This window comes from Monodelphis domestica, chromosome 4 (assembly GCF_027887165.1).
Source record: "Monodelphis domestica isolate mMonDom1 chromosome 4, mMonDom1.pri, whole genome shotgun sequence".
Taxonomy (NCBI): domain Eukaryota; kingdom Metazoa; phylum Chordata; class Mammalia; order Didelphimorphia; family Didelphidae; genus Monodelphis; species Monodelphis domestica.
This window is the reverse complement of record NC_077230.1, coordinates 439,355,513-439,368,422: the sequence shown is the minus strand read 5'-3', so window position 1 is coordinate 439,368,422 and position 12,910 is coordinate 439,355,513.

The following is a 12,910-nucleotide window of genomic DNA, read 5'->3' as shown; positions in this document are numbered from 1 at the left end:
GGGAAGCATTGCTGCCAGTTAAATACCAAATGTGATCTTGCCAACATGGAGACTCAGGTCAGATTACAGGGAATTCTGGGAAATACCAAGGATTCTGGGGAATGAAGTCTAAGGTTCCAAAATCTCCAGTTTTATAATCTATGGTTATCTACCTCTCTGTTCACTTATTCATCTACATGTATGCATCAATTCATTTGTCTATTACTTATCTGCCCATTCACCTATTAATCAAATAATAAATCTCTATTGAGCACATACTATGTGCCAGACAGTGTACCAAGCAAAGCTCTCTATTATCCCCATCCATTTGTCTCTCTCTCCATCTATCTAGGGGTCTATCCATCTTTCTGATTTTTAATTTTTAATTTTTTTACATGTAATAACAACTTTCCACATAAGATTTCTGAAGTTATATGATCCAACGTGTCTCCTTCTCTCCTTTCCCTTCCCTCCCTGCTCCTGGGGCTGGCAAGCAGTTCCATCTGGGTTATTCATGTCTTATCATGCAAAATATACTTCCCTGCTGTTCGTTTTTGTTAAACAACAATCCTGTGAAACCCAATCTCCAAATAAGAAGCCAAATAAACCAAAGCAAACAATTGTGTGCTTTGATGCCCTCCCACAGTTCTTTTTCTGGAGGCATTCTTGGTCCTAAGTCCCCCAGAAACATATTCTAGGTTGGTTCCTTTTCTTAGCAATGCCCAGAAAATACATTCCATGGGATTGGCAGACTGTCCCTGCCTACTATCCCTCACTTCCAGAACTGAAAATCCCAGATTTTTAGATTTGGGAGTTACAGTATCATGAGATCTGACCTCCTTTTTTTTTTTACAGACAAGGAGTTCTGTTGTGTTTTGTTTTGTTTTTAATAGATAAAGATATCTTACAGATAGAGTAGTTAAGTTATATATTTTGTATTTTGCAGTTAGTCAAGATCCAGGGCAAAATTTGAACCCAGTTCTTCCTGGCTCAGGATCCAACATTCTATCTCTTAGCCAGAGTCTCTAAGGCAGTTTGTACCAATCCTAAAATTTGGAAAGGAAAAAACAAAGTGGGTTGCGTTCTGTTTCTTTGAGAGATGTGGAGGCCAAATTTGGTCCATTCCCCTGTTCTTCCATGGAGTTAATTCTAACCTCCAATACTACCCAATGAGGGTAATAACATTTTGAAAACAGGAGAGAAAGAGAGTCAATTCTGGACACCAAGGAACTGAAGAGAGCAGGGATTGGTGTGGTAGAATGAAACTGAGGCAATTAAATTAAATGGAAGAAAATAAGATCCCTTTTCACTGAGCAAGAGAAGTTTATTAACAGTGATGCCTATGACTGAGTGAAGTGGGTCAGACTAACTCCCTCAATCCAGCTAATGACTCTGAAAGTATGGAGGAAAAATCTTTACTGAGGCACATAATTGATCCTATAAATAACAACATCAACAGAAGTCATAGGATTATTTCATAAGGGCCAGAAAAGGCCTTTGACAAATGCGGCACCCATTCCTTATAAAAACATTAGAAAATGGAATAAAAGGAGCTTTCCTTAAAGTGATAACAGGTATCTATCGAAAACTGACAGCAAAAATGATCTGTAATGGAAACAAATGGGAACCCTAATGATTAAGATCAGGGATGAAAGAAGGATGTCCAGTATCATCATTACTACTTAATAGTATACTAGCTACCCTTTTAATAGAAATAAGATCAGAAAAAGAAAGTAAAGGAATTCAAATAGGCAACGAGGAAATAAAATTATCTCTCTCTAAAGATATGACAATATAGGTAGAGAATCCCAAAGAATCAACCAAAAAATTAATAGAAACAACAACCTCCATAAAGTTACTGAATACAAAACAAACCCACATAAATCATCAGCATTTCTATTTATCCATCAAGAGAGAGAAAAGGAGATTCCATTTAAAATAACTGAAGACACTATAAATACACCAGATTGTAGTTACCAAAACAAACCCAGAAACTATATGAACACGATTACAAGACACTTTTCATGCCAAGTCAGACCTAAACAAATGGAAATTTGCTCATGGATAGGATGAACCAATATAATAAAAAAACAATCTTGCCTAAATTAATTTACCTACTCAGGGACATGCCAATCAACTATCCAAATAAGTATTTCCTAGAACTAGAAAAATAAAATTAATATAGGAGAACAAAAGGTCAAGAATATCAAGGGAATTAATGAAAAATATAAAAATAGATCTAGTCATACCAGATTTCAAACTATATATAAAATGTTTATCATCAAAACAATTTGGTACTGGCTCAGATATAGAGTAGAGGAACAAAGGAATAGGTTATGTAATCTACACACAGTAGATAATAACCATCTCTACACTAGTGTTCAATAAACCCAATGATCCAAGCTATTGGGAAAAGAATTAATTATCTAACAAAAACTACCAGGAAAACTGGAAAATAATGACACTCACACCGTACACCAAGATAAAGTCAAAATGGATACTTGATCCAGAAAGAAAAGGGGAATACTATAAAAAAATTAGCGAAACATGGAAAAGTTAGCTATCAGATTTATGGATAAGGGAGTAACTCATGATCAAACAAGACATAGAGAAAGCTACAAAAAAATGAAATGGATAATTTTTATTACCTAAAAATAAATAGTTTCTATACAAACAAAACCAACACAACCACAGTTAGAAGGGAAACATCAAATGGGAGAGGGGAATTTATAGCAAGAATCTCTGACATTATTTCTCAACTATATAGAGAACTGAGACAAATTTATAAGCATATAAAGCATTCCCCATTTGATAAATGGTCCAAGGATATGAACAGGCAGTTCTCAGACGAAGAAATTGAAACTATCCATAGTCATATGAGAAAATGCTCCAAATCACTATTGATCAAAGAAATGCAAATTAAAACAACTTTGAAACACCATCTCACATCTATCAGAGTGACTAATATGACCAAAAAGGAAAATGATAAATGTTGGGGAGGATGTGGGAAAATTGGCACACTAATGAAGTATGGGTGATGTGAAGGGTATCACTATGTATCACTGTGAAGTGATACAACCATTCTGTGAAGCAATATTGAACAAAAGGTCCAAAAGTACATAAAATTATACATACCCTTTGACCTAGCAATATTACTATGGGCTCTGCATCCCAAAGAGATTAGAGAAAGCAGAAAAGGACCTACTTGTCCAAAAATATTTTAGCAACTTTTTCCAGTGGCAAAGAATTGGAAATTGAGGGGGTGTCCATCAATTGGGGAATAGCTGAAAAAGCTGTGGTACATGGTCATAAAGGAAAGTGAACGCACCATGAGAAAAGATGAACAGAATGAACTCAGAGAACCCTGGGAAGACTTCTATGAAGTGATGCAAAGTGAAGGGAGCAAAACAAGAAGAACAATGTGAACAGTAATAGAAATATTGTAACTGTGAAGGACTAAACTATTATCAGTGAAACAAGTATCTAAAATAACCCCAAAGGACTCATAATTTTTAAAACCTCTATCCACAGCCAAAGAAGGAACTGTGAGAATCTGATTGAAGATCAAAGTGCAATATCCTTCATTTCCATCATTATGAATTTCATTCATAAGTTTTTAATTGTAAGTGTTATTTGTGTCTTTAGTCACAACATGACTCAATATGGAAATAGTTACTGAATGAAATCTCTAGTACAACTTATATCAGACTATTTACTGACACAGGGAGGATGGGGAGAGAGGGAGAGAGAGAATGTGCATCACAAAATGTCAGAAAATCACTGTCAAAAATGTTTCTACATGTATTTGGAAAATGAAATTTAATAAAAAGAGAAAAATGTTTTTCTTTCAGCCTCTTGATGGAATTGTCCATATCAAATACAGGATTTGGGTAAAGATAGAAAGAACAAGAAGTGTGTAACAACTGAAAATCTCTGAGTTTTCCAATGAATTATGAATTCCTAATTTGTTGTTCTTATATCTGTTGTTTTTTTTTTTTTGCCAAGATTAGCTCCAGAAGGTTTGAGCTTGTTTTCACCACATGAAGAAGTTACTAGAAAAAGAAATTTGGTAGGGGAGGTGGGGAGGCAATGGGGTGGGTCAGTGGATAGAGAGTCAGGACTGGAGATAAGAGGTCCTGGGATTAAATCTAGCCTTAGAAATTTCTTAGCAGTATGAACCTGGGTAAGTCACTTAGCATAGTTGCCTAGCCTTTTCTGTTCTGTGTCAGCTCTACTGAAAGGTGTCCCATGCAGCAGGGAATAGGAGGTCATAGTGGGACAATTCAGCAAGGTTTATTAAGCATAGAAAGGACAGAGGGGAGACCCAAGGCCAGAAGTTAACAAAGGGTCCCATTTGGGCAGGGGGAGACATCAGTTTTTATAGGTTTGGGATAGTTAGGGGTGTAGAGATTAGGTTATCTGGGATCTGTTTCGTTGGCTGTTTTGGGGAGGTGGCAGTTGGTTCCCATAATTGTATAGTCCTTAATTTAGTACAGACAGTAAAAGTCCTTCAGAATATGAATCCATCATGGATTTATCAGGTCACAGCATGGGCAGTAACAGTGCTCTATGAAGTGGAACTACTTGCTTTGTTCTGGAGTTGCAGCAGGTGTCTGGGGAAGGGGATGCTATTGGTCTCAGTAGAGATTGGGGAAAGGGGGGCGGGGGCCTTTGGTCCCGTGGTCTATCATTCTGGCCTGAAACTGATAATTAGTATTAATTCTAAGACAAAATATAAGGGCATTAATGAATTAAGAAGTTGTTCTAAATTGTATTTAGTCTCATTACTGATGGATTCTAACAATATTCTATGAGTGACTTGGAACCAGGGAAGTGGATCTGCTAATCCCCCTTCAGAGCTGACCAGAAAAGGAGACCAATTCCATAATTTCCAAGGGAAGATGTTTCTAGGGACCAGGTGATATATGTGATAGCTGGAACTCAAGATGAAATGTGCTAAGTGGAAATTGGGAATGAGTTACCAGGAACAAGGAGACTTGACATTATTAATTATCATTATTGTATCACTTTGCCTTTGATGTTTCATAGTTTTTATGTTTGCCTAGAAGAGGAAAATGCCCTGATTCCTTTTAATTATTGCTGAGGGATCACAACTATTCCTCCTGCAACATCTGGTCAGCTGTTAACCTGTCTCCTGTTTTTATTAACTTCAGTTGGCCAAAATTTAACTTGTGGAATAATAGTTTGAGCAGTTTGAATATTTGAGCAGTTTGAACTACCTAAAGTGATTTCATTTGTCAGGTACCCTAGCTGACTGATGAGATGTTACCATAGCAGGATAGCCAGTCCTACCTCACCTCTAGATAGAATAGCATAGAAAATGGGGCCAGTTTTTAGGTCAAGCTAATTTTAGAGATCATGTTAAGAAGAGCCAAAGCCTTAGAGCTGGACTTCATGGAGTTGTGTTACTCTGAATTGGGGACCCCTGTGGCTGAGCTCCAAATAATATACTCAATCAATCTTACTGTCTACCACTGGTTTTCCTTTAGAGGAAAGACAGAGATAACAGCAACCCTAGGGACCCAGAATGCCATCCCTTGAGTAAAAACAGGAAAAAAAACATCCAGTATGACTTGAATAATGGATACCCCCAAGCCATGTTAGACTGTTGCAAGCCATGTCAAGAAAAATGGAAATGGATCCATTATAGGCATGAACCCAAAAACAGTAACAGAGAAGGAAATACTATAGGCCAATGTAGCAAAATCGGTTCTGAACACATCATCATGAAACTGATACAAATGCCCCATTTGAGAGACAGAAAAGATATATAGAGACAGACTGTGATCTATACTAGAGATAGATACTCATAAAATCAATTCTTGAATTTTCATTGTGAGCAATTTTTTGGAAATAAGCAAAGGCTCTATATCAGGGTTTCTTTGTTTTACTGGTTGTCTAGTCTTAAGAAAGTGATATAGGAAGTGTTAATGATGCCGATTAAACTAAGAAGTATCTTTATTCCTTGTTTCATCTATTATACTATTAGTTCCCTGTAAGGAGGAACCATCTTTTTAACTTCTTTTTTGTATCCTGAGAACTAAACACCTAATATTCTCTCTCTCTCTCTCTCTCTCTCTCTCTCTCTCTCTCTCTCTCTCTCTCTCTCTCTCTCTCTCTCTCTCTCTCTCTCTCTCTCTCTCTCTCTCTCTCTCTCTCTCTCTCTCTCTCTCTCTCTCTCTCTCTCTCTCTCTCTCTCTCTCTCTCTCTCTCTTTCCTCTCTTATTTCCTTTTCTCCTCTCTTCCTCCCCACCCCTGCCCCTGCCCAATACCCAATTCTAGGCTAAGGGTAAGGCAAGTTGAATAACTACCTACCCTTCACCTTGTATTATAAGTTCCAGGGGGTCACTGGGCCAATAGAGGACTGTCTGTCCCAAGGTGATAACAGCACCTATCAAAGAGAATTTAGCTCCCTCTCTGGATGGCTCACCAGTATCCATGGGTGTCTCCTCTCCCTTCTTGTATAGAGCAAACCTAATAGCTCAGGGTAGCCCCCAACATAGAACAAAGGGTCACATTCCCCACTGAGACTACCATGGGGCTGAGCCAGGCTAATAGAGGGGGCTTTCAAAGGGTGTCTGGAAGCCAAAGCTTGAGATCCCTTCTGGGAAATGGAAAAACTGGCTAACCTCAAGAGGATTCCCTGAGCTCAATACTCCTCCTTCCTTGACTCACTTTGCCATTCTCATCAAATGAGATCCTTCCTAGAACAAGGAAAATGCTGACCCCTCTTTTTCATTGCCAGTAATGAGTGGGATCCATCCTGCATTTCCCATGCAGCCCTGGACTGCTGACATGCCCCAAGCCTCCAAAGAGGTCTCACCTCGTTCCCCCCACATCCTTCTCACCCTAGCTCCTCTGGTAGATCCCTCCTAAGCTGTCCTGTGTCCCTCTCACTCAGATCCCAGCCCCTCTGCTCTGGTTCCCAGTCTTGGACCTGCTCTCTGTCCCCTGTTAACCCAAATTTCCTGGGTGCCCTGAGCTCTGACTTGACAAGAATAAAAGCAGCTCTAGTTCCCAGAGTCCTGATCCCTCAGAGATTCCAGAGAGAAGTTAGCTTGAGAAAAGCCTAGTCCTTCTACTCTATGGGTTCCAGGGTCCCTGCCATCAGTAGGCTGAATACCACTAACCAGACGTATATCTGATGGGATCCAGCACCCGGGAATCTTATCCCCTTCTGGTACCAACAATGGGACCTGACCAGGAAGGACTGAAAGGGATGGCATGAAAAGAGGTCCTGGGGGGGGGAAGAGAGGAAGGGGCAGAGACAGAGACAGAGACAGGGAGACAGAGAGAGAGATGGGAAGGAAGGAGGGAGACAGAGAAACAAGGTCATGACTGTTGTTACTGCGATTACTCGGTCAACCGAGCATCTTGTTGGTTCCATGAACTGTGGATGAAGGATGAGAAAGAGCCATCCTACACGGGCCCAGGGAACCCTGCTCTAGAGTCAGAAGAGCTGCTTTGTGCTTCCTAATATTTGACCTGTGGAGCCCATCCGTGACAGAATCATGTAGGTACCACATGGCCCTGTGGGAAAACCTCAGGTTACAGGTGACTTCAAGCCCACTGAAAGCTCTTCCCCTTGATTCCTCCATGGCATCAACCTTGGGAAGAGCCAGATGGCAGACATCTGGCATCCACTTGGTCCAAGAGCCATGCCACAGCACTGGGGAGCCAAGGGAGCCTCACACTTCTCTTCCAGCCTAGCCGTGGTATTTACTGAGACAGAACAGAGAAATGGAAGCCAGGGCTGTGGAGGGCCTTTGGCCCGAGATTCCCAGACTTCCCTGAGCAGACAAGAGTCAGGAAGCCCCAACAGAGATGAGCCCCTGGACATGGTGGCCAGACCGTTGCCCCCACCCCTTAAAGCCTGGCCACACTTTTCCCATTCTAATATATGTGAGCTGGATGAAAGAGGTCACCTGCACTGGGCTCCCTAAAGGGAGAAAAAAGGCGTTGTCTGAGAGTGGGCATCACACACACACACACACACACACACACACACACACACACACACACACACACACGGCTAGCAGAAACTGCAAAGGAGAGGACCCATGGAGGAATTCACTCTTATTTTCTCTCACCCACCAAAACATGTCCAACAGCACCACCTGGAGTTATTACATTTATAAAGCTTCTTTCCAGTATGAATCTTCTCATTCTTCCTTTAGATTGTTCCCTTTTGAAGATTCCTCTGAGGTCTTTATGCTAGACTCTAAATCTTCTTCTCCTGCTCCCTACCAGCCATTGATGGTGTTAGATTTTAAATGGTTGAAGGCCTTATACTGTAACAGTTAAAAGAGTGATGTCGTAAACTGTAGTGATTTAAAATGGTGGAACATATAAATTGGGATAGATATAAGAGAGGGTGAGTAAATTTGACTGCAGAAAATATGTTTCACTACAGTGTCTTGGTTTTTAAATCAAATATAAGGCGGTCGCCAGGGAAATATTCCCAATTATTCAAATATCCAAGTCAACTGGGTTTTATAGAGATTTAAATTAATAGAAATGTGGAATTAAAGAAAAGAGAGAAAGAGAGAAAAAGGAAATAAGTATGAAGGGCCTTAAGCCAACATTGCCTAGACCTGAATCTTAAGAGAGAGAGATCAGTCAGTCAGTCTTTTAACATTCACCACAAGGTCTGTCTAAGCAAGGATTCTAGTGACACCAGGCCAGCTCCATCTCAGCTGACTTCACCAGAGAGAGTTCCAGCCAGAGTCCTCCTTAAAGAGCCTTCCAGCCAGAGACTGTTCCAAAGGGCCTCTCTCCAGAGCCTCCAGAGGGACAGAGTCCCCTCAGAGGAGCTCCAGCGAGACCTCCTTAGAGATTGTCCTCCAAGAGCTTCCCTTCTCCAGAGCCTCTCTCAAGAGATTCTTCCCAAGCGATCCTCATCAGAGATCCTCCAAAAGGATTTTTTTCCCAAGAGATTCTGCTTTTTCTTACATAGGGGTTTTTCTCCTATGTCACCTCCCCTAAGTTCTTACATCTACCAATCACTGTAGATGTTTTCCAAAGGACTGCCCATCTGAATTCCTGCTAAGTCGACTAATCTCCTCAGTAAGTCTAAACCAGAAAAAATGCTGCTGTTGTCGACTAATCTCCTCAGTAAGTCTGAACCAGTGAAAACACAGCTGAGTCAACTAATCTCATTAAGAGAAAACTTACCCGACCCTTTTAGGTACCTAGCATCCCATTGTATCAATTCTAAAAACAGGCCTGGCTCAAAGAACTCCTTGCCTTATTATAAGCATGGGTCCAAGTACTTTAATTGTTTAGCAAGGAGTTTTCTCCCCTAAAACAGTATTAAGTACTGGTGGAGTAGAGGTCCTCCCATTTCTGATCCTGGTGAGTTCTCACATCAAAATGGGGAATGTTTCCCAGAAGGGAATTTGTTCCAATGGAGGATTCCTCAATGTGGAAATTTTTAACATTCACAAGTCTGAGAAATTTCAAGATTTACAATGGAGATCCAGCCTAATCACCTATGCTCCTCAGGCTCACCAGCATGGCCAGGGCTCCTGGGATACTCCCCTATGCACCAGATGCCTCCATGAAGATCTCTCCTCAAAATTGTTCTTGATAATTGCATTGCTGCTAGTAGAAATGGTCATTACATTCGATTGTACCACAGTGTATCAGTCCCTGTATACAATGTTCTCCTGGTTCTGCTCCTTTTGCTCTGCATCAATTCCTGGAAGTAATTCCAGTTCACATGGGATTCCTCCAGTTCATTATTCCTTTGAGTACAATAGTATTCCATCATCAACATATACCACAATTTTTTTCAGACATTCCCCAATTGAAGGGCATCCCCTCATTTTCCAGTTTTATGCCACCACAAAGAGCACAGCTATGAATATTCTTGTACAAGTCTTTTTCCTTATTATCTCTTTGGGGTACAAACCCAGCAGTGCTATGGTGGGCTCAAAGAGCAGACATTCTTTTAGTGCCCTTTGGGCATAGTTCCAAATTGCCTTCCAGAATGATTGGATCAATTCACAACTCCACCAGCAATGTATTAATGTCCCAATTTTACCACATCCCATCCAGCATTTTTTATTTTCTTTTGTTGTCATATTAGTGTTAAATTTAATTGGGATTAGGACTGGATATTTAATTTGGTGGTCACCAGGGATTTAATTACTAAATCCCAAATGAATTACTAAAGTAAAATGGAATTTATGGTAGTTTATTTAAAATACAGGGAAGATATTAAGGAACTGAGAAAATGGGAGAGAGAGAGAAAACTCTAGCTTCCTCTGAGCCAGGTAGAAATTCTAAGGCCCCAATCAGGGAAAAGAGTCTCAAGATGATGGGCCTTTCTTGGATGTTCACACCTCCATAAATGCAAGGTCACTAAGTCAGACTTTCACTCACCAATGGTGACTGTCTAAAAGGAAAGCAGTCTGAGGTCTCCTGCACAAGCTCCACAGGGGTCTAGTTCCACAGCCAAGTCCAAGTGTCTGTCTTCCAGTCTCTCCTCTAAGAGTCTGTTTTCCCTCCAGCTCTGAGTGACTGATCCTTCACTCCAAGCCCTGGTGACTGACTGTCCTCTTTAGTCTTTGTTTCCTCTATTAAAAGACCTTTTTCTCTTGTATCTCCTCCCCTAAATTTCTCATCTACCAATCACAACAGACACTCCTGTCCAGGACTGCCCACTCATTCACACATTAGTCATAGACCTCCCACTCAATGCATGAAATGGGTGGTCATACCTTTTTGTAGTTAGTTATACCTTTTATTAGTTAGTTCACCTTTTGTAGTTAGTTAACACCTTTTGTAGTTAAAATGGGTAGATCTACTTCAAATACTAAATTACCACCTTTTGGGGATTAAAATTTGAAATAGATTGTGGATTACAATTCAATCTTCCCAATAAAGGAAGAGCTAAGTGCCTTCATTGTTACAATCAGGGGATAACTAAATCCAATCTTCACAATAGTCAATCTGTTAGGTGTGAGGTGGTACCTCAGAGTTGTTTGAATTGCATTTCTCTAATTATAAGATATTAAAAACACTTTCATGTATTTATTAAAAGCTTTGATTTCTTTATCTGAAAACTGCCTATTCATGACCCTTGCCCACTGATTAACTGGGGAATGACTTGATTTTTTGTACAATTGATTTAGCTCCTTATAAATTTGAGTAATTAGACCTTTGTCAGAGGTTTTTGTTATAAAGATTTTTTTCCCAATTTGTTGCTTCCCTTCTAATTTTGGTTACATTGGTTTTGTTTGTACAAACCCTTTTTAATTTAATGTAATCAAAATTATTTATTTTACATTTTGTAATTTTTTTTCTAACTCTTGTTTGGTCTTAAAATCTTTCCTTTCCCAAAGATCTGACAAGTATACTATTCTGTTTTCCCTTAATTTACTTATAGTTTTTTTTCTTTATATTCAAGTCATTCAACCATTCTGAGTTTATCTTGGTGTAGGATGTGAGATGTTGATCTAAACCTAATCTCTCCCTTACTGTTTTCCAGTTTTCCAAGCAGGTTTTGTCATAGAGAGAATTTTTGTCCCCAAATCTGGGATCTTTGTGGTTATCATAGACTGTCTTGCTGTGGTCACTTACCCCAAGTCTATTCTACTGATCCTCTTTTATGTCTCTTAGCCAGTACCATATTGTTTTGATGACTACTGCTTTATAGTATAGTTTAGGATCTGGTACTGCTAGGCCACCTTCCTTCACATTTTTTCCATTATTTATCTTGATATTCTTGATCTTTTGTTCTTACAAATAAACTTTCTTACTGTTTTTTCTAATTCAGTAAAGAAACTTCTTGGTAGTTTGATGGGTATGACACTAAATAAGTAAATTAGTTCAGGTATGATTGTCATTTTTATTATGTTAGCTCATCCTACCCATGAGCAATTAATGTATTTCCAATTATTTAGATCTAGATTTAATTTTGTGGAGAGTGTTTTGTAGTTTTGTGTTCATATAGTTCCTGTGTTTGTCTTGGCAGATAGATTCCTAAGCATTTTATATTGTCTAGAGTGGTTTTAAAGGGAATTTCTTTCTAACTCCTGCTGCTGGGATGAGTTAGTATAGAAATGCTAATGATTTATGTGGGTTTATTTTGTATCCTGCAACTTTGCTAAAGTTGTTGATTGTTTCCAGTAGATTTTTAGTAGATTCTCTAGGATTCTTTAAGTAGACCATCATATCCTCTGCAAAGAGTGATTGCTTGGTCTCCTCATTGCCTATTTTAATACCTTCAATTTCTTTTTCTTCTCTAATTGCTACTGCTAGTGTTTCTAGTACAATGTTAAAGTATTGGGATGGTAATGGACATCCTTGTTTCACTCCTGATCTTATTGGTGAAATAGATAAAATAAGCTGAAAGGAAACTGTTACTTGTTGAAATAGTTAATAAACTGAGGGAAACTACTACTGTTTGAAATAGAGAGGTAAGTTGAGGGGAACTGTTTCTAATTAAATGTAAACTGAGGGGAAACTGTTTCTCCTGCAATGACTGCTCTATTCTCTGACTTGTGACTAGAGAGGGCTGCTACAGGAACCTAAACCTGCTTATTTATAATTGAGATAGGAATGAGAAATGCTGAGGGGTACCACACACAGGGATACTGGCAGACAGGGATACTGGTACACAGAGAACTTCTCTGGTGTTTATTCTGGGGTTTTTCTGCTGATCCCTACTGATGGCTAATGGATCAATATATCTTTCTAATCTCCTCCCCCCTTCACTCCCTCCCTTTTACAACCCTCTCCACCCAGTTCTTCTCGAAGCCTTTGGCTCCTTCCCTCCCAACTTGAGAAAACTATAAAGATACTTTTTTTCTTTCCTTTTCAAGTCAAGGGGTTTATTGGGATAACAGGATAGGAAACTGAGGTAAGAGGGATGAGGATTTCCCTAATCTAAATGAGGTAAAAT